The 20528-nt window shown below is 37.5% G+C and overlaps 1 protein-coding gene and 1 non-coding gene across 2 annotated transcripts in view; both read right to left on the bottom strand.

Annotated features, from left to right (window-relative positions):
- Positions 1-20528, bottom strand: part of LOC120334744 (afadin- and alpha-actinin-binding protein A-like) — a 165345-nt gene that overhangs the window by 7758 nt on the left and 137059 nt on the right. The gene's annotated exons all lie outside the window — the stretch shown is intronic.
- Positions 15270-15359, bottom strand: Trnai-uau (transfer RNA isoleucine (anticodon UAU)). Its single transcript is given in 2 exon segments — positions 15270-15305; positions 15322-15359. It is a non-coding gene; the product is annotated as a tRNA-Ile (tRNA).

Here is a 20528-nt window from a genome sequence, read left to right as displayed (position 1 = left end):
GAACTAACCGGTAAATAAGACGAGGCTTATTTTAAGCCTGAAAAAATGGTTTTTGCATATAACCTGCCAATAAGTCGGAGTAGTAAAATCGCATCAACATCGGAATCTCAAATTACCATATAATGCCTTTTGTGGGGTCGCCGCGTTTGCGCATTGGTTAAAATAGCCTATAATGACGTTTTCTTGTAGCGTAATATTCAATCCATAATAACTACGGGAATTCAAACTTTCAATTTTAATCTAATTATGTTCAAATCACGATTGCGTCCACCATAAAAGAACATTACCTAATACATAATAAAGCGACAACAAAAAAAAGAAAATAACCATACCCGCCTAATAAGACGACCCCCCCCCCCCCCATAATCAGGCCAAAAAAAGCGACTTATTCGCCGGGAAATACGGTAAATGGGAAATTCTAGTAAGATACCAATTTCTAACAACGAACGTTCCAGAATGCTTCATCTGAGAACTACAGTATGTAAGGTGGGTGAGCATATTAATTACCATATTTTTGACTCTGATTCCAGTTACGAGAAACTCTGAGCACATGCGCAAGACATTATCAATGAACCTTTGAGAACGCTCAGTAAACTAAATCATTCTTGAGATTGAAAAAAACTTTTTTGACTTCACTAGGGTGGTGTAGCCAGTCTGCGGACGATTTCATTCAAACCGCTATAAAACAAAAATCAATATTTCTAACCCGTTAATTTTTTCATCATAAGTGCATTGGCATTTATTATACACGATAAACCTCGAATTAACTTTCTACGACCAGGGGTTAAAGCTATACAAACCACCGAAGTATGACACTCGGAACAGATATTTGCAACAGAACGTCCAGTGTGCGACCACGAATTTCAAGCCTTGAACATCGTTTCTGATGCGTCGAAACTTTTTTGTTTGTGGCCGCATTTTAGTGTAATTTCGCAGAGTGCAATTTTTAGTGCAATTTTTCGGCATTAATCAGATCGATGAAGTTGATGGACGCAAATAGGTCATGGTAGCAAAGTGGGTAAGCCACCCTAATACAGTAATAGCCATGACAACCTTGTTATATACTGTATTGCAGTACAGAACAGTTCTCTTATTCCATGAATAGCCCTCACATTAAAACACATCAATTATAACAGTGATAGCAAAACCCTCCTTTATGAGACAGTCTGGGCCTCCAAATCGATAAACAGTCACTGCGCAATAAACAAAAAAAATAGTAATCTGAAGTGTCACCATTAGATTCTTCAGGAAAAAATAATGAAAATGAATGACTTAAGTGATTGAATACCGGTAACGCCAAACAAATTGTGAAAACACTAGCCACATTTTTCTTTCTTTCAAAAAAGACATTGTTTGTGATATTCCTGTATTCAGAAATATTTACAAGAGCTTAAACCTAAAAAGGTGAAATTTGAAAAGGCTGATTTGGTAAAATGAGAAAAACGAATTTTTAATTTTTTGTAATGCTTCGACTGTTTGATGGCTTCCCGTTCAGCCGTTGAAAATACTGAACTATGATTAAATAGGTACCGGTACGGTACCAAATACCGAAATAAGCACCTAGGCACCGTACTATTTAATTTGTGATATTTCAAATAATCACCTTTCATAATTTCACCGTTTTGTCTTTAACTCAAGAACCTTCGCCCGGACCCGGTCCTTCAGTCTTGCACCGTCAGTATGAGAGCCTGTTTTGGATGGAATTATGACAAAGCTACGGTAACTTCCAGAATATAACAATTCTACGACCGAAGATAAAAATCAAAGTTTCTCAACAGAAAACGTTGCTAGTTCAACATGGATACATGATGGCTGAAAGTATTGCGATGAGTCAAAAAAATAAGCCTGTATTTATTTTTAACTCCGCTATGATACAAAATAATACCTGTACTAATGACGGATACACTTGAGTTAAGTTGCTAAATGAAGTTCAAACACGCGACATAAATGTACTTCACGGGCAATCTCACCTTACATCAGCATGAAAAGTTTAATAAAAAATAAAAATACCTCGGTTACAGCTTTCTTCGGCACCATGTACTTAAAAACAAAATAACTGGCTAACTTATTAGATATCCAGAATGAACAGGTAACCGGGCAAGGACCGTGGTAATAAATATTCAATATCCCAATCCTAAATTTCTTAAATTCGGTAGATGGTAGCAGCAATCAAGTTTTACTCAACAAAAAGCTGAAAAAAAATAGAGCTCCTTATTCGGCAGTGACTAGTTCATTTTCAAGAGAGATAAAAGTCCTATCAAAATGCAGCCTCATTGATTCGCGGTAACCTGTATCATAATGTGAACGAGGAGTCCAGAAATCCTCTCGCATACAATTATCTAGGATATGATTGGATTTACATATTTATCCCGGGGGAGAGGAAAGCCGATAAGACGGCTTATCCATATGGCGAACCACGGCCTTTCGTCCGGTTACCATTCCCAGTCGGGTATGGGATTAGTTAAATTGTTTGTTTTCGGAGGCATGGACTTGGTGGTGGAGGAAGCCGTAACCGACCAGCGGTTACGTGAACCACCCAACGACGGCGAGGAGTCCAGCAATCCTCTCGCACATAACCATCCCTGTATGGATGGTTATGTGCGAGAGGTCCCGCCGCCCATCTTCCACAATATTTAAACGAGCGAACCCCCGCATGCTGTCTGTCGTTTATCTATCGTCACAAAAACAAACAAAAAAAAAGTTTGTACAAAAAATAGAAATACTAATAACACTAATTGTGCGACAGGAGTCTCAAGGAAACTCGTTAGGTCTTTAATCAACAACACCTATGAATGTTTCCATGGTTATTGCCGTCACAACGACCAATCAGCAAAAAGAGACAATGACCCAACAATTGCAATTTGTGCTGCCGCTCAGACACTTCTTTCGCTCAGACAGATATTCGAGCATGGTAGTAAACATAGCCTCGTTTTAGTGCTTTTGCGTGTTATTTGTCAGTTTTCAGTTTTGTTTCAAAAAAATAGTTGTAAATCAAATTATTATTCCGATGACCGCAAACGCTGTGATAGACAGACCAGCCTAAAATTAGCTATCAGTACCCATAAGCGGTACGTGGTTTTATGTTTTGAATAAAAATGGAAGGTTTTGACATGTGAGCCAGTTTGTAAGCGCTCACTCTCAAAATAAGCGTTCAAAACTTTGCAATGGCGAAGTATATATATAGATTTTTTTAGGGGTCAAAGATCGGGGAAACGTCCATCGCGCTGTTACTAGTTTAGAGTAAAAATAATTACATTTGCTACAAATTTACTATGTAATAGTCGTCGTGATGATGAAAATATTTTAATTATAACTCGTAAATTATTGAAAGAATTCACAGCAAGCGCAATCTGTTCTAGCTAGTCTAATCTATGTAATGAAATAAATAAAAAAAGACAAATGAAGAAAAAATTGCAATCAGATCGATTTAGATATTCATGTATAGGTGATAGTTAGAAACACACGTCATCAAATTGCTTGATACAAATAACGCTTGACACAAAGAAAGCTAAGGCTTCTCGCTATAAATCATTATCAGGGCAATAGCTGAAATGGCCTATTTTATTGAATTTTACATACTATTACTATAAAAGGGTTAAAAGGCATTAAAATCCACATTCGCTACACAAGCACAACAATTAGAATGAGCACCATTATTTTACTCTTAACCTACATTTTCTCCGCACCGACATTGTTTACACATTTAGTAAATCAAAACCGCTAAACCAAAAATTGTTTACGAGGTTTATATGATAACATATTATTAATTCAGCGTTTCATAGAACGAATTATAAACTTTCGCATTATTTCAGTTCCAAGAAAATCCGCCGGTTTTAGCTTCTGAGCAGAGCTTGTAAAGTGTGGTACATCATGCTAAGCGTTAGGAATACCCCCGCCACCGCATCTCTGATTACCCAAATAACTGGATAACAAATTCCATACCCGACATGAACTGGTAACCGGACGAGAGACCGTGGTTTGCCATATGATTAGGCCCTAAATTTTAAATCAACGCCATCTTGATTTTTGGCGTATGGCTCTTTTCTTTCTTGTGAGTTATCGAGGAAACATGTTTCTTGCTGTGCGAAGAAAACTGTCTGAGAAATGGATTCTATGTTTTCGGTAATTTATGTATTTTGAGGACCCATTGCAATGAAACAGTCAATACAACTACACATCTTATAAGAGTTCGAGATTCGTTTCAAAATCAATATTCGATTCGACTCTGAAATCATCAGGTATTCGGAAGATCCCAGCTCTAGTCCCAGCCTACATTTTCTGTTCACCGACATTGTTTACAGATTTAGTAAATCAAAACCGCTATACCAAGAATTGTTTACGAGGATTATATGATAACATATTGTTTAGGCGTTTCATAGAACGAATTAGAAACTTTCGCAACATATCGGTTCCGAGAAAATCTGCCGGTTTCAGCTACTGAGTGAAGCTGGGCTTCTCGGGGCTCCTTTAGTATGTGAACCAAGATGGTGGACGAGCCATGTGACTCCTGTAGTATTTGCACCTGAAATTATGGCCTAAACCTAACCTGGTCCGCCATCTTGGTTCACATACTACGGGAGTACCGGCATTTCAAATCGAATAGTAAATTATTCCAATCGGTTCAGACGGGAATTTTGAATCGCCGCCATCTTTTTTTTTTTTGTCCGCCCGCAAGTCGAGGGGAATCCCTCTTGTTATTTATTCAAATTTTCAAAATGCCATCCTGACATAAATACTGTTTTCTTCCGAGTGAGTTATTAATGAAATATGTTACTTACTGTGTGTGAACACCCAGCGAACTGTCTGAGTGATAAATTACATTATTTTCACTAATTTATGTTTCTGAATGACCCATTACAATAAAACAGTCAACACAACTATATATCTTCCAAGTACTCGAGATTCGATTCGATTCGAAAAAATATTCGATTCGATTCTGAAATCATTAAGTATTTGGAATTCCCAGCCCAACACTCAACCTACATTTTCTGCTCACCGACATTGTTTACACATTTAGTAATCAAAACCGCTAAACCGAGAATTTCTTCACGAGGTTTATAAGATAACATATTAATTCAGCGTTTCATAGAACGAATTATAATCTTTGGCAATATATCGATTCCGAGAAAATCCGCCGGTTTTAACTTCTGAGTAGAGCTTGTAATATGTGGAACTGGCGGTTCAGGCTTTTGATTGGAGGCGTTGGTACCTAATTTTGCATTGTTTAGCATAAGTATATTCTTGCAAAACACGTAATTCTAGACAGGGTCAGTAGCTGTTGATACCGTGTTTCCACGGAAATAAGCCCCTGTCTTTTATTTTTATTAATCGAAAAAAAAATTGCAAATTACGAAATTTTCAAATATACAAAATAGGAAAACCGATATTCATTTACTTATAAATAACACGCTTTCATTTAAGAATATTGCAGAACATAGACTATTCAAAAATGACCATATCACCATCATTTAGAATGTCCTGCAAGTCACTAGATTCATAAATCATATGTCAAAAAAATTCGCGCTATCGACTATAGGTCTAATTTTAAAGGGATTGCTTATACTAAAACCATTTTTTAAAATCAGGCTATGTCTTATTTTCGGGGACACACGATACTCGGTGGTCGCCTTTTCTCGGAAATAATCCTCTTTTAACACTGAGTGAGTGCGAGTCGATCATTGCATTTCAATGGTCGCCTCTAACTCTCAGAGATCACCTTCTTCATTTTTGAGTAGGTGCCGGTGATCTTTTTTTGAACAAATTTTATTATAAACGGCGGTATCGCATAAAGTGTGGCTGCTATAGACACTCTTATCTGTTTCACAAGGGTCTTCCGCAGTAGTTCTTAAACAATAGGGCGCGCATCACAAAGGGAGCGTGGGATTTTTTTTTTTCCGAGTGGTCGTGAAGCTAATTAAAATTTAAATATTGTTAGATTTGATTCTACCCGCCCTATTTGTTTTTCGACTCTTTTCATTCATTCCATTATTTACGTTCCATCCACGTATTTTCTACGTGTTTTTTGATTAAAACATACTCTCGCTTTACTAACTGATATTTGTAGCTTATTGTTAGCTAGTTATTTTTGTGATGAGGCGCGGGACTTGACAATTCTAAAAGCGGGCGCGGCTTAAACAGTTTGAAACCACTGGTCTACTGTATAATCGGCGGTGAGATCCCTCTGCGAACCCCTAGGAATATCTTGGTATTTTTTTTATTTTACGCAGTGACATAGTATATGCAAAAAGATGGCGAACATCAGAACGTAGTATGTGTACCGGGTTAGGTTTAGGCCATAATTTTATTCCAAGTACGTTACGGTGTCCGCCATATTAGTTTACATACTTCGGGAGTACCCAACTGATATATCTTCACCACTTCATCCAGAGAGCAATAAGTTTCGCAGGAAATGCCGAACAAACATTTCATTTTGAAGAAAGATTTGGCTGGGTCTCGAAAATTTTAAATCCAAATCCGTTTCTTAAATAGGAGTTAAACCAAAATCCACAGCTTACAAGTGTTTCTGTGAATAGATATGTTTTGTATACGTTGTATAAATTGACGGGATTTCATAATGATCTGAGTAAAGACATGAACGCCGTGGTCATTGGTACTCGATCATGGCCCAATTTTGGGTCATAGAAATATTTTCAGATGGAGCACAGACCTATTAAAAACTGCCAGAGTTATTGACTAATCAGTTGAACTTTGATTGAAATGAAGGATGCTGCTGCTTTTTGGCTCTATGTCAGGGGTCGGCAACCTTTTGTCGCTTGCGGGCCAAAATTAAAGGTTGCAATTCATTGGCGGGGCGCACCTATTTTTAGAAAGTTAAAAATCGTATGGATGATCAATGTATCACAGTTTATCACACAGATCAGAAGTTAAATTTTAAGCAGCGCGCGAAGACTGATCATTTCAATATTTTTTGCGCCATTAAACCATTTGCACTTAGCATCAACTTTTCTGCGTTTTGTTGCCATTTGTCTAATTTATAATTAAATTATAGGCTCATTAAACGAGTAATTGTGAATTATATACTTGTGACGTTATAATATCATTTAGTCTACACGTAAATTCTCTTGCGTAAAGAATATAATCGACAAAACAGCTATAATTCGTTACTATAATTCAGTGAAGCGTCGCGGGCCGGATTATATATCTCCGCGGGCCGTAGGTTGCCGACCCCTGCTCTATGTGTTAATTCTCAATTTAATTGTTTAAAGTGTCTATCTTTGACAAAACAATTTCTTGTTTCACTTTTAGCTTTTTTCTTCCATGAGTGAGTTATTAGGCCACGGGATATTTTGTGCAACAAAAGTGGGGCACGAAAGAAAAAGGTTGAAAACCATCCTACAAAAAAGGCATTCCTTGATGATCTATTGCATTGGTTCTCAACCTTTTTTGGATAATGGGATTTGGAATCTGTCAATCAAAATAACACTCAAAACTTAGTCAGGGCTTGAAACTGAACTCTATGACAATTGATTGAAGCAAGTAAGATCGCATAGCGAACCGGCACCATGTGTAGGGTTACCATATTTTTGGGACTTCAAATCGGGACGCCTCAAAAGGCAACAACCCCTCAGCTGTGACGTTAACGATACCGGTACAAATAATTCAATTTGGACTAATTAGTATTGGTTTTACATGCGATACGTCTGCCATCAATGAGAATCAGCGGGAAACGAACTCATTCACTTTCAGTAAGTAGGCTAGCGCTGCGCTACACAGAAACAACAGTAACGAGAACATGTTTGTGTATTATGCTGGAAAAGCGGGACTTTTGGCTGACTTATTGGGACGGTGAGACAAAACGCTGAAAAGCGGGACTGTCCCGCCTAAAGCGGGACGTATGGTAAGCTCAACCATGTGGCATATTAGTCCTATTGTGATTGCCCTTTGCGAACCAAGGCGGCAAATTTGTTATCTTCCAGCCCATGTCGCCCTTTGTCGCATTTATTGAAGTATACTTTTCCTAGAACCCGGACGTTGTTCATATGTTTTCCACAGATTCTGTGGAATTCTCAATAGAAACCAAACATATGTATACAAGTTTTTTCGATCAGATCTTAGTTTTCTCGGAGTTGTTAAGCTAAATGGCACTGCTTAAACTATCGGATAGATAATCTTTATCTAACAAGGAGATTAGCACCTGATATACATCATGAAATCCGATCTGCCAGATTGACTTTTTTATCTTTCATAAATCCGTAAATAACAGAAAAAAAAATCAAGGAATTACTAACTTGAGGGTATTTAAAAAAAGCAATTTAAACAAAATAAAGCTGATAATACTTGATACAAAAATAAAATAAGAAAATCTCAATACAGATTAAAAATTGAAACAGCCAGCTGAATTTATATAGTTTCAACGTTTACGATATTTCAGTTTACAGTAAATCATTTTGGTGCTTCCGAAGTATGAAAAGCAAGATGGCGGACACCGGGACGTAGTATGTGTAATTTCAAGTACAGTAATTTCAGGTACAAATACCACTTGGCTAGTCCTCTAACTCGTAATAGAACTACTGAATAAGGAAGAAATTATGGCTCAACCTCAACCTGGTACACATGCTACGTTCCGGTGTCCGCGATATTGGTTCACATACTTCGGGAGTATCATACTTTTAATATCATACGATATGGTTATCGAGTGTTTAGTGCTATGTTGGTGTCGTTGGAAAGATCTTAGTTTAAACGGAATCTCCATCTCCTAACGTCAAGCATAGTGAATTGAATAAAATACTTCGTTTTTCTTCAAAAGCGTAGCTTTTGTCGCCCGTTTATGTATCTGAAAACAAATAACTGGCTAACTAATTCCATACCCGATATGGACCGGTAACCGGGCGAGAGGTCGTGGTTCGGCATATGACTGAGCCGTCTTATCGACTTTCCTCTTCCCGGGATAAATATGTATATCCATACCTGAAAAAAATATTTGGCCAACCGGAGACTTTGATTGGCTTTGATTGTTTTATCCATGGAATGCAACCCCAATGTTCTCAACTAACAGCAAATTGTACAAAATTGGACAGGAGAACAAGCGATTATAAATATATTATGCATTTCCGGAGCCTTGTTCTAATGGAAGGACTTAATTTCCCGCTTTGTCAATTTTTATTGTTCTAAATAATTAGCTTCCAAGAAACCTCTTGCCAGATAATACCTGTGATTTTAATCCACGTTGATTCAATTACATAACAACAACATATTCATAAACAACCGACGATGAACAATATCTGGCACCGCTTGCTTGACTAGGTTTTCTCACAAGGTGTTTTCACTTTGTTTATCATGAATTGTTTGGACATAATGGGATTTAGAATACACCAATCAAAGGAACACTAAAACTTAGGTTTCTCGGAGTTGGGAAGCTAAATGGCACTGTTTAAACTATCGGATAGATAACCTTTATCTAACACGGAGATTAGCACCTGATATACATCATGAAAGCCGATCTGCCAGATTGACTTTTTATCTTTCACAAATTCGTGGTTTCAACGCTCACGTTATTTTAGTTTACAGTAAATACTTTTAATATCACGGGATAGGGTATTTAGTATAATAGGCTATGTTTGTGTCGTCGGAAATCTTGGTTTTATCGGAATCCCCATCTTTCAACATCAAAGCTTAGTGAATTAAATAGAACAGAACTTCTAGAATTGTGTTCCGCGAAACACTGCTGTTGAGAGAGCATTTTCGAATTGTTCCGCTGGACATGGATTGAAATTGTGACTAAATTGGTCGCTATGTCAATTCCGGCGGTACTTCTGGGTCTTGAATTTGTCTCCAACTGGCGACAAACAGGCGGACAGGCCTCATACCAGTCTGGAGAGCTTGGCATTTTTGTCAACTGTTCAATATCCTTAACCGTCGGCCTTATCACTTATCGATTTTAATCGGTAAGTATGTTGATAGGTATTTGTCTGTCGGTCTGTCTGTCTGTCTGTCTGTCTGTCTGTCTGTCTGTCTGTCTGTCTGTCTGTCTGTCTGTCTGTCTGTCTGTCTGTCTGTCTGTCTGTCTGTCTGTCTGTCTGTCTGTCTGTCTGTCTGTCTGTCTGTCTGTCTGTCTGTCTGTCTGTCTGTCTGTCTGTCTGTCTGTCTGTCTGTCTGTCTGTCTGTCTGTCTGTCTGTCTGTCTGTCTGTCTGTCTGTCTGTCTGTCTGTCTGTCTGTCTGTCTGTCTGTCTGTCTGTCTGTCTGTCTGTCTGTCTGTCTGTCTGTCTGTCTGTCTGTCTGTCTGTCTGTCTGTCTGTCTGTCTGTCTGTCTGTTAGATGCACGCGATATCTCACGGAAGCGAGATTGAATCTGCTCCAGATTTTGCATGTGCATTCATCATATATCGGACCAGAAGCCTATTGATTTTGGATGAACTATGTCGTATAATTAGCAAGTTTTTTAATTAATTAGTGATGGGACACAAGGTGTCACTATGGAATACGAGCGCTGTTTTGGGGGAATCCCATAACTTTCGATCGATGGGTTTCGGTCTCTGACCGATATTCTCGTTTTCTAATTGTCAAGTTTACATTTTACCGTAGGGTGTTTTCGTGTGTTGCCTTCTCAATGGAGTGTTGACTCAAAACTGGAAGCCTCAAAAGATGTCGTGATAATCCTGCTGTGCAAGTTGATGCACGAAGTAACTCTATTACACAATTTTTTGAATATAAATTTACCTTCTAATTTCTTGATGTTTCATGAGGCGAGATAAGTTTGAGAAACTCTGGAATAAAAATACTTTGTTTTTTTCTCAAAAGCGTAGATTCGGTCGCCTGTTCAGAGACTTGTTTTAGCCTTGGAATGAAACCATAATGTCGCCAACTAATATCGAGTTTTACAAAATTGGATAAAAAGGCTTTTCTCAGACAAGATACACCAACGTAATTCTCCTTTTTGCCCATTTTTATTGTTCAAAAAAAAAATTAACTTCCAAGAAATCTCTTGCCAGATAATACCTGTGATTTTAATCCACGTTGATCCAATTACATAACAACAACATAATCATAAACAACCAGCGACGCATAATATCTGGCACCGCTTGCTTAATCGGATAATTTTCCTGTAAATAAAGCGCTACCGCGAACACGTAACAGCGTTTGTATTTTTATCATAAACGATATTTCCAGCGTTAGAATTAAAAAAATAAAAGCCGGTACTCTTTTGTCTCAAAACTAAGACTTGCTATATTGAATTTAAAAAGATTCAAAAATTCAATTCAATCTAAACGATGGGGCGCGCCCCATATAGGGGCCGTAGAATGTTTTTAGTTGGGGAGGGGGTAGGGTTTTTCACGTGTTTTTTTGAATAAAACTCACTATCTGTTATTTGTAGATCTAGCTCATTTGTGATTATTTTTGAAAGGGGAGGAAGGGGGGGGCGACCCCTAGCATATTCTCAAAAAGGGGAGGAGGAAGCGGCTTAAAAAGTTTGAGAAACATTGGTCCTCGGCTGAACAACAACAACATCAACAACAACAACAAAAGCCAGACAAAAGGACGGACCCGGAATCTATGCACATAAATTAGTGCAGCCTTAAGATACGAGACAGAACAAATGATTGCACACAAAATGGACCTATAGAACGTTTTGTTATTACGTTATTGCTGTTGTTATGAAAAAAATTAATGGTCCAATTGCTTTGGATTTTCAGTGGTCCAAGATTGTATATTTCGCTTATAGAAGGCTATTGCTTTTATTTTTTTCAAAAATTTAATTCCTTTTGGAGTTTTGAGTGATGACGTCATCAAAATTGAAACTTGCGTAACGTGGTTCCGTGATCACATCTCAGTGCGACTACTGCTACAGTAAAAGAATTGATACTATTTCGTTTTGGGTTTCGTGTCCAAATATTTGAGCATTGCTGCTCTCTTGTGGAATTTTATTGTTGTAATTGTACGTGACAATTATTGCGGTGTTCATTTTTACAAATATATCTTGTTTCGCCTGAAGAAATTAGACTATGACCAGCATTACTAAACACCTTAATATGACGAAAAAAATTGTCGATTTTGTGATAATATCTACGGCTATTCGCACCCTTGTGTGAATGTAAGCTACAATTTTTGAGGGTCCTGGGATCTTCCCGGATCATCATTACCGAATACTATAAAATAACAGTCAAATTTGCCGCATGTTTTTAATACATTCGAGGCAAAAATAAAAATCCAAATTTACATAAAAATCGCTAAACACGTGACGTAGAATCAGCGTTATGTAACGCGATTCTGTTTTAGATACAATCGGTAAAAACGAGAGAAATTTTGGAGTTATTTATGTATAATTTTGCGTAAAGTCACGTTAAGTTTGCTGGAAATTTTTAGAAGTGTATTTTTACTGTCTCGTTAGCTTATGAAGTTATGTAAGCTGATATATGTGAAACGAATAATGATGAAAAAATATTTCTAGAAGGATGGGAAAACTGAAATTATAGGTAGTGGAAGTTGAATAGAAAGTTTGCAATATTGACTTTGAACGTTATAAGTCTTTAATTTGAGCTCCCCCCCCCCCCTCCCCCCTAAAAAACTGACTGTAATAAGTTGAGCTGAGATTCGCGTAGATTACTGGCTGCTCTATTGAAGCCTTGTTCATAATGGTGGTAACTGTACAAATTTAGAATAAGGGGATTCCAACACTTAGGTCATACGCGTAAAAATATGAAGAAAATCTTTTTTGAGAGAGAGACTATGAGACCATATCAGACAGGGAATTGTATAGAGAAGAAGAATTTAGGTTTTAAACTTTACATATTGTGACGGAAAAAAAATATATACAAAAGGATATAGGAACAGTAATTTAAGATGGTATAAATATGGATAGAAAGCTTAGGAATGTTTACTTTGAAGGTTATATTTTTTTGGTTTCAAACTGTGCGGCTGAGGTTCATAACACCCTCTCCCTCCTTTTGAAATGCAGAAAAAAGCATTTTTTTGTATCATACAGAGCCATTTGCGTAGCTAGAAACGCAAGCCGTTATGATATGAATTGCCAATAAAAATAATAACGACTGTATTAAGTTGAGTAGAGATTTTTTGGGGCTCCCGAAGTATGCGAACCAAGATGGCGGACATCGGAATGTAATATGTGTACTAGGTTAGGGTTAGGCCATAATTTTAGGTATATATACTACGGGAGGCTCTTGGCTAGTCTGCGAACTGATAATAGGACTAAAATAAGGGAAATTGGAAAAAAATTATCGCCTAACCCTAACCTGTTACCAATGTTACGTTCCAATGTCCGCCATCTTGGTTCGCATACTTCGGGAGCACCGATTTTTTTTAAATTGGCAGATATAGGGTGTCAGTGGAAGAGTATGAAGAGTTCATAGTGGAAGTTTGGTAACTGTGCGATATAAATTAAGTTGGGATTTATTGTGGCCTCGCTGGGATTCGAACCCTTGTCTGATATGCGTGAAAAAATATGGAATTTTTTTTTAGAAAGGGTATAATGCAGTGGTTCTTAACCGGGGGCCCTCGGCCTCCTAAGGGGACCACAGAGGAGTTGGAGGGGGGCCACAAGGATGAGCTGAAATCTAAATTTACTTTTCACTTTAAAAGAAATCTCACAGTTTTTCCTAGTTTGCTGCTCAACAAGGTTATTTCGCAGGGTGTTTTCGCTCTCTTTTGTGCAAATTGTTTTAACATAATGGGATTTGGAATCTATCAATGAAAATAACCCTATTAATACCTCTGGAATATTAAAGTGGGGGCCATGAGTGCTAAAAGCCTCCGAAAGGGGGCCACGAGTCATAAAAAGTTGAGAACCACTGGTATAATGGAACCAATAACTACTACAGGTGGCAGTAAATTGTATAGTGAAGACTAATTTTAGATTTTTAACTTGTGGAGACTCGTGAAAAATATTGTGTATTAGTTTTGGCGAAATAATCATTGCGATCCGCAGTATTTGTACAGTGCAATGGCGCAGTCAGTAATTTTTAAAGCGGGGGTTCTGACATTTCTGACAAAGTGCCAAGTTAGACCATAACAGCTGGCGGGAAATTGAGGGTCGAAAAGCGTTGCAGGCTACGAACAATTTTATGTATGATACAGAAAATGCTTTCTGAAACGCTTATTAGACCATCAAGATTCTTGGAGACCCCGGTCCGATAGCTTTTACGGTGTAACTTAGCAATTACAAATTTTAGAACTTCTCCTCCTTCTGAAAATGTCTGGCTACGCCCTGACCAGACCAGTAGAAAATATTGTGCGCTGGAGGAAATAGAAAACATGGCAAGATGAGCCTTATGTATCAATGGTTAGTTGCAATGAGCCTTGTTCTGGGCGAAAATGAGAAAGGTGTAGTAACAACGTCCCATATTATGAATTTGAATTTGGGTACTCCCGTAGTGTGTAACAGGTTAGGTTTGTGTCATAATTTCATTCCGATTATTCCTATTTTAGTTCCATTACGAGTTCGGGGACTGTCTGTGTCAGCCAAATGAATATACCCCCTGCCTATAGGTTTTCAGTTCCTTTGCACAACTTCGTGTAAAATAGGCGAACAAAATTAGTTACCTGAATATTGGTACACACACTTCTGGACGGCTCAATTTAGTTCCTGGAATGTGGGAGACCCTATTGGATTTTACAATTTGGAGTTATTGTAATTTGGATAACGTCAATGGATAACATTTCTTTGGAATTATTTGTTTATTGGATCTTATCAAAGTGGTGTTGCACGGAGCATATAAAATATCATCGGATATATAAACACAAAAAAAGGAATATTGCAACTTCAATCCGTTTGTAATATTATTTTTTACTGTATATAATGAGAAAAGTGGTGTTCGGAGGTAAATATTTATTTCCGGATACTTAAGCTCTATTATATGTTATAATCTCTACTTTTTGTTCAAATACCAATTTATTGCTTGAGATAACTAGATTAGGATTGACATATTTATCCCAGAGAAAAGGAAAGTCGTTAATACGGCTTAATGTTGGTTATGGGAGTAGTTAGCCAGTTATTTGTTTTCGTAAGAATGGACTTGATGGTGGAGCAATACGTAACCGACCAGCGGTTACGAGAACCACCCTATGGCGGCGAGGAGTCCAGCAATATTCTTGCACATGATTAACTCCGCAGAATTTGAACCTGCGAAACCACGTAAGCCGTAGGGTAATCATAGTTGCGGTGTCGATCGTATTCCTAACGCTTAGCACGATGCGCCACATCGCCGAGCCGAACTAACGGTCAACCAATCGGAAAAATTGTTTAGGTAACGGTCGAAGATAAATATATGTCAATATAGTTCAGCAACTTAAAAATTGCTCCAGGTGAGGATCGAACTCACAACCTCCGCATCACTCCGTATCTGTCATATAAGTACGGCGCGCTAACCGATTGCGCCACTGGAGTTTGGCGTGCGGTGATCTTCGAATTGGGTAAATCGGAAAATATCATTCAGAAAGAAAGCCACCTTTCGGCAGGATAGGATTTACATATTTATCCTAGGGGAGAGGTAAGTCGATAACGCGGCTTGATCATATGGCAAACCACGGTCTCTCGTCCGGTTACCATTCTATGTCCGGTATGGGATTAGTTAGCCAGTTATGTGTTTCAAAGGCACGGACTTGATGGTGGAGGAAGCCGTAACGCAACAGCGCTTACGTGAACCACCCTACGGTGGTGAGGAATCCAGCAATCCTCTCGCACATAACCATCCCTGCATGGGATTCGAATTTTCAGATCCACGCAGGATAATCAGAGATGTAGTGGCAAGCGTATGCCTAATGGCAGCAATTTGGAATTTTAGAAATGGCATAATATTTCAAAAATTGGGAATCTATCGGTTTATACTCCGAACTATGTTTAATTATGTGATGATAGGATATATAAGAGTTATGAATGGTTTTATAAAAGAAGAAATATTAAGAGATGGAAAGATTGAAATTCTTTTGAAAAATCTGTAATGCTTCAAAGTTCTCATCTCTATTTTCTGTAATTTATTTACATTGAAATAAGATAGTTGTAAAAAAAATGTATGTTTGGTGTGTTAAAATGAAAATTATGATATTCCAGATAAAATTGTTGTTGTGTTGTTTCATGTCTAACTTTGTCTTTTTGTCTTTTTTATTGAAAAAAGAAAAAAAAAGAAATTCCAACGCTGAACTCACCGTCGAGGTAGTATTAGGCTGATAATCAAAAATGCCGCTTGTAAAAGCCATTGATCGGCCGTTGGGCCAACAACTCGCGCGTACAGTTCTCACGGGCCACTCGTGCCACAATAAGATCAATCTCCATTAATATGACGGATTGTAGTTTGGTTTCTTCTCATTGATCACGTGATCTACCAGAGTTAATCATAATTTCATGTACTGCTAAAAACTATCGCCGCTCGAAATTTTTGAGACCAGTGGTTCTCAAACTGTTTAATCCGCGCCCCCTTTTTAGAATTTGTCACGTCTAGCGCCCCACCTCAAAAACAAAGGGCTAACAATGAGCTACTCTCTTCAACATGCTCCAAGCACAGCTCTGTCAATATGTCAGAAATGTAAATATCCAAAATAAAGCAGGCAAGATCAAATCTAACAAGTATTTTTATTTTGAATTAGCTTTACGCTCCCTCAAAAAAATGTCTACGCCCCCTTTGTGGGACACGCCCACTATTTGAGAACCACTGATTTAGACATACACGGCATTTACTTTCAATTGTCGGTCATATTTACTGTTTTTTTACACAGTTATGGATCCCGCATATATTAATGAGCAGAGGATTTACTAATTAAGTAATAACTATAAATCAAATGAGAACAGCGAATGTGTTCAAAATGGTTAATTATTATTTCATTACCTGTGTAAAAACACCGGTAAAATTTATTGTTTTGTTGTTTATGTAATTAGCAACGGATATAGTTTAGCTCAGAGCTTTTCAAACTGGGGGTCCCGAACCCCAATGGATCGAAGTGAAATCTTTATCGACGCTAACTTATGTTAAAACAAAATATCCATAAAACTTGAAAGGCATCATCACCAAGATTCGATAAATTGGGAGAAAATATGCAAGCACATTTGTCCCATGAAGGTATTGTTGGTTTTTTTTTTCTCAAGTATTTTCTCATTAACCATCATCAAATGTTAGTAACTTTTACTGATTTTTTACACAGTTATGGATCCTGCACGATTTGATTGAACATAGAGCATTTAGTAATTAAGTAATTATAAATCAAATGGGAAGCAAATGTGTCTAAACTGATTTAATATACATAAAAGTCGTACATAAAGTCTCTTTACAACTTCAATTTTGTTACAAGTGAGTTCTCAATATATCTTAACCAGGTTTGTTGTTTTTCAGTCAGTCATTGTTCAAGTATTTTTACTTCATTTAATACATCCGTGAGGACTAAAACAATATGTGGTATCAATAAATTCCCTTTGCAATTTTCAAAAATCTCAAGACTTCTTGGACACCTTATCCTTACTGATTTTTTTTACATAGTGATGGATCTTGCAAGATTTGATTGAACATAGAGCATTTGCTAATTAAGTAATTATAAATCAAATGAGAGGAATGCAAATGTGTCTAAAATGGTTTTATATTCGATTAGTAAGTATATAGAATGCTGGGAAGAGTCAGAATAAGATGTTATTTCGTACTTTTATGGGAGGAAAGAAAGAGATTCCTGGCGCCTCTAAGGATTAGCCTATAAAGCAAGGCAGTAGTGTTTTCACGCCAATTTATTTTTTAGATGAGATCATAGAGCCATACCTATTACCTCCTCCCTCATTACGTCTTTCCCAACACCATTTTAATCTATCCTTTAACGATTTACTGAAAACTAATTTTTTCTGGCACGATATCAATATTCCTTTCACCAAATAGACGAACCGAGATAAATGAAAATGCACGATTGTGTATACCTTGAATAACTTCGACAGCAAGGTGAAGTAAGTCTGTCGATAGATTCATTGAGATATTGCATTGATTGGATTATAAATTTCACCACAGCTTTCGATTTAACTAACAGATTTTTAGCGTTTCTAACGTTTGGCCCGGTGGTTCCAAAAGTGAAGCGAGCGCCCGCATGGGGACGATATCGGTATGTATAATTAAAATACAGGTATGAATGAATTGTTAAGATATAAAATTATCAGCAAATGGTTAGAGTAAATTTTGACCTGCTATTTCTTCTAGCAAAAAACGCCTATCTCATTTTGTTTATTAGTTGTTAAAATTATAGCCCGCTTAAAAATAGCTCGCTAGCACTTTTGCACGTGGAACAATGAACTTTGTCAATCTTTCAGTTTCATTTGGCAAGGGATACCGACCACATTTTGCGCACTATCCGATCTTTTTGTTCCCAGCGGTCCCTTTGGCGAAGTTAATGCGCGATCGTATAAAATTGGATGCATGGTGTGTTCTGAGTTAGAAACCTCGAGTCTTTGACAAAAGAGTACAGACAAGGTAGTTTCCACTGACGTTGAGACTGCTTCATTACAAAACTTTGATTTTCCTAGAAATTGATCATTTTCGACTGACATTTTAAACACTTGCAGACCCTAGTAAAAGTTATAATTTCACCCGATTGCATTTGCATTAGCTCTTTTACATGTATGACGTCTCGCCTTTGTTTCCACTACTTGATCCTGTTTGGTCGCCCAAGAATAAGAACCTTTCTAAAATTCGCTGTAGCACTTCTTTACGCGAAGGAATTTTGTTGTTTTCCTTTTATGAATGGAGAAAATAGGTGAAGGTTGAGTCTTAAGAGATAGAAATCGCATTAACGTAACATATAATTTAGTGGCTGTTTAGATTATAAATTTCAGTGACGCAAATTGTTTGGGGTAATTTACAATCTTTTAGCTCTGAACAAGGCTTTATGCAATGTGTAAAAGTGCCTATTACCTTGAAGGCGGGTTACCTAAAATTCGCGGTAGCACTTTTATACGCAAAAGAAATCCGTTAGAAGCTATTACCTTTAGGGCGGAATAGGACTTTGCTGTCTAACCCTGCCTACACCATATCTTACACAACGAGCACAAACTGAAATGTGTAATTCCCAAGTTTGACCTTGAGAGCTAGCGGGTCCCAGCTGGGTCCCAGAAAACGTGGGTTAGGGGGTCTTGAGGGTCTAAAAATCGTCGTTTCAAAATGCGAAAAATGTGTATGATACAAAAAATGCTTTTTTTTACATTTTAAAAAGGGCAGGGGTCGGAACCTCTGGCTACTCCCCTGGTCTGCGAAACCGCAATGACATGTATCGCTTGTACAAGTTCTTATTCAGAGCGAAGGAGTGAGTGAACAAATTGAAAAATCCGCGTTTGTGACTGTTGAAAAATGCGTGAAAAAGTAACATTTTGAGTTGTAAGCGCCCCAAAAGGAATCTATTTTCTCATTGCAAGTGGCTGAATAGAGCCTAAAAAAAATACGAGAAAATTTCCATTTTTTCTAAAACCTATAAAAGGAGAGAATTTTTGAAATAAAGTGTAGGAGGTAATGCTGAACAGAAAGGTACTGTTATTCGCAAAACATAATTGCCCCACGTGTGTATGAGTATCCTGCATATCCTTGTTCCGTGTGGTCAAAAGGTCAAAGTTCAAAAAGCTCTAAAATGATGTCGGTATCGCAAGATTATGCTTTCGAGCTGAAACCTCATGCCTACAACACTAGCCCTTTACGTTTCCCTTTACAAGGAAAATCTCCGTTTTCTTTCTTTTTACATTATTGATAAGGTTATTTCACATGGTGTTTCCACTTTTTTGAGCTTGAATTGTTTAAACATAATGGGATTTGGAATCTACCAATCAAAAAAAAACTATAAATACCACTGGAATATTAAAAAGGGGGCGATGAGTGCTAAATGCTTCCGGAAGGAGGTCACGAAACATAAAGGGTTGGGAACCACTGCCTTTAGGAGACATTGCCTAACGGGAAATATACCATTTCTTTCAACAATAATATCTGCAAGCATGTTTGTAGCTGCTTCTTTATTTGGAACTTCCGTGTAAAATTGTATCATGAAAAGATATAAATCACAATTAGCATATAAACTAGGGTTGCGGAAATGGGCAAATCAAGCCATCATCAAATTCAATTTATTTCACGTTTTTTTGAACTGCTTGATGAAAATAGCTAACTACCTCTCCACAAATAATAAACGACATCAGATGTGGAAATTGGCAAATCAAGCCATCATCAAATTCAATTTATTTTACGTTTTTTTGAACTGTTTGCATCACTTTTACAATTAGCAAATAAGTCGTGACTTATACCAAGATAGTATCAGTGTTTAACAACATAAACGTGCTCTTAATAGTGTAAATAGAAAGAGTCGTTTTGTTCCGGTTTTTATCAAGATTTCCGATTTTGTTTCCGTTACCGGATACAGTCAGTCGTGAACAAAAAATTGAGATTAGAATAATCCAATAGAGCAGTTTTGGCGCCCCCGTAGTATGTGCACCAAGATGGCGGACACCAGAACGTAGTATGTGTGCCAAGTTAGGGTTAGGACATAATTTTATTCTAAATTTCTTTATTTTAGTTCTATTACGATTTCGGGAACTAGCCAAGTGACTTCCGTATTATTT

Source organism: Styela clava, chromosome 1 (genome assembly GCF_964204865.1).
Source record: "Styela clava chromosome 1, kaStyClav1.hap1.2, whole genome shotgun sequence".
Taxonomy (NCBI): Eukaryota; Metazoa; Chordata; class Ascidiacea; order Stolidobranchia; family Styelidae; genus Styela; species Styela clava.
This window is presented reverse-complemented; position numbering and strand designations above follow the sequence as displayed.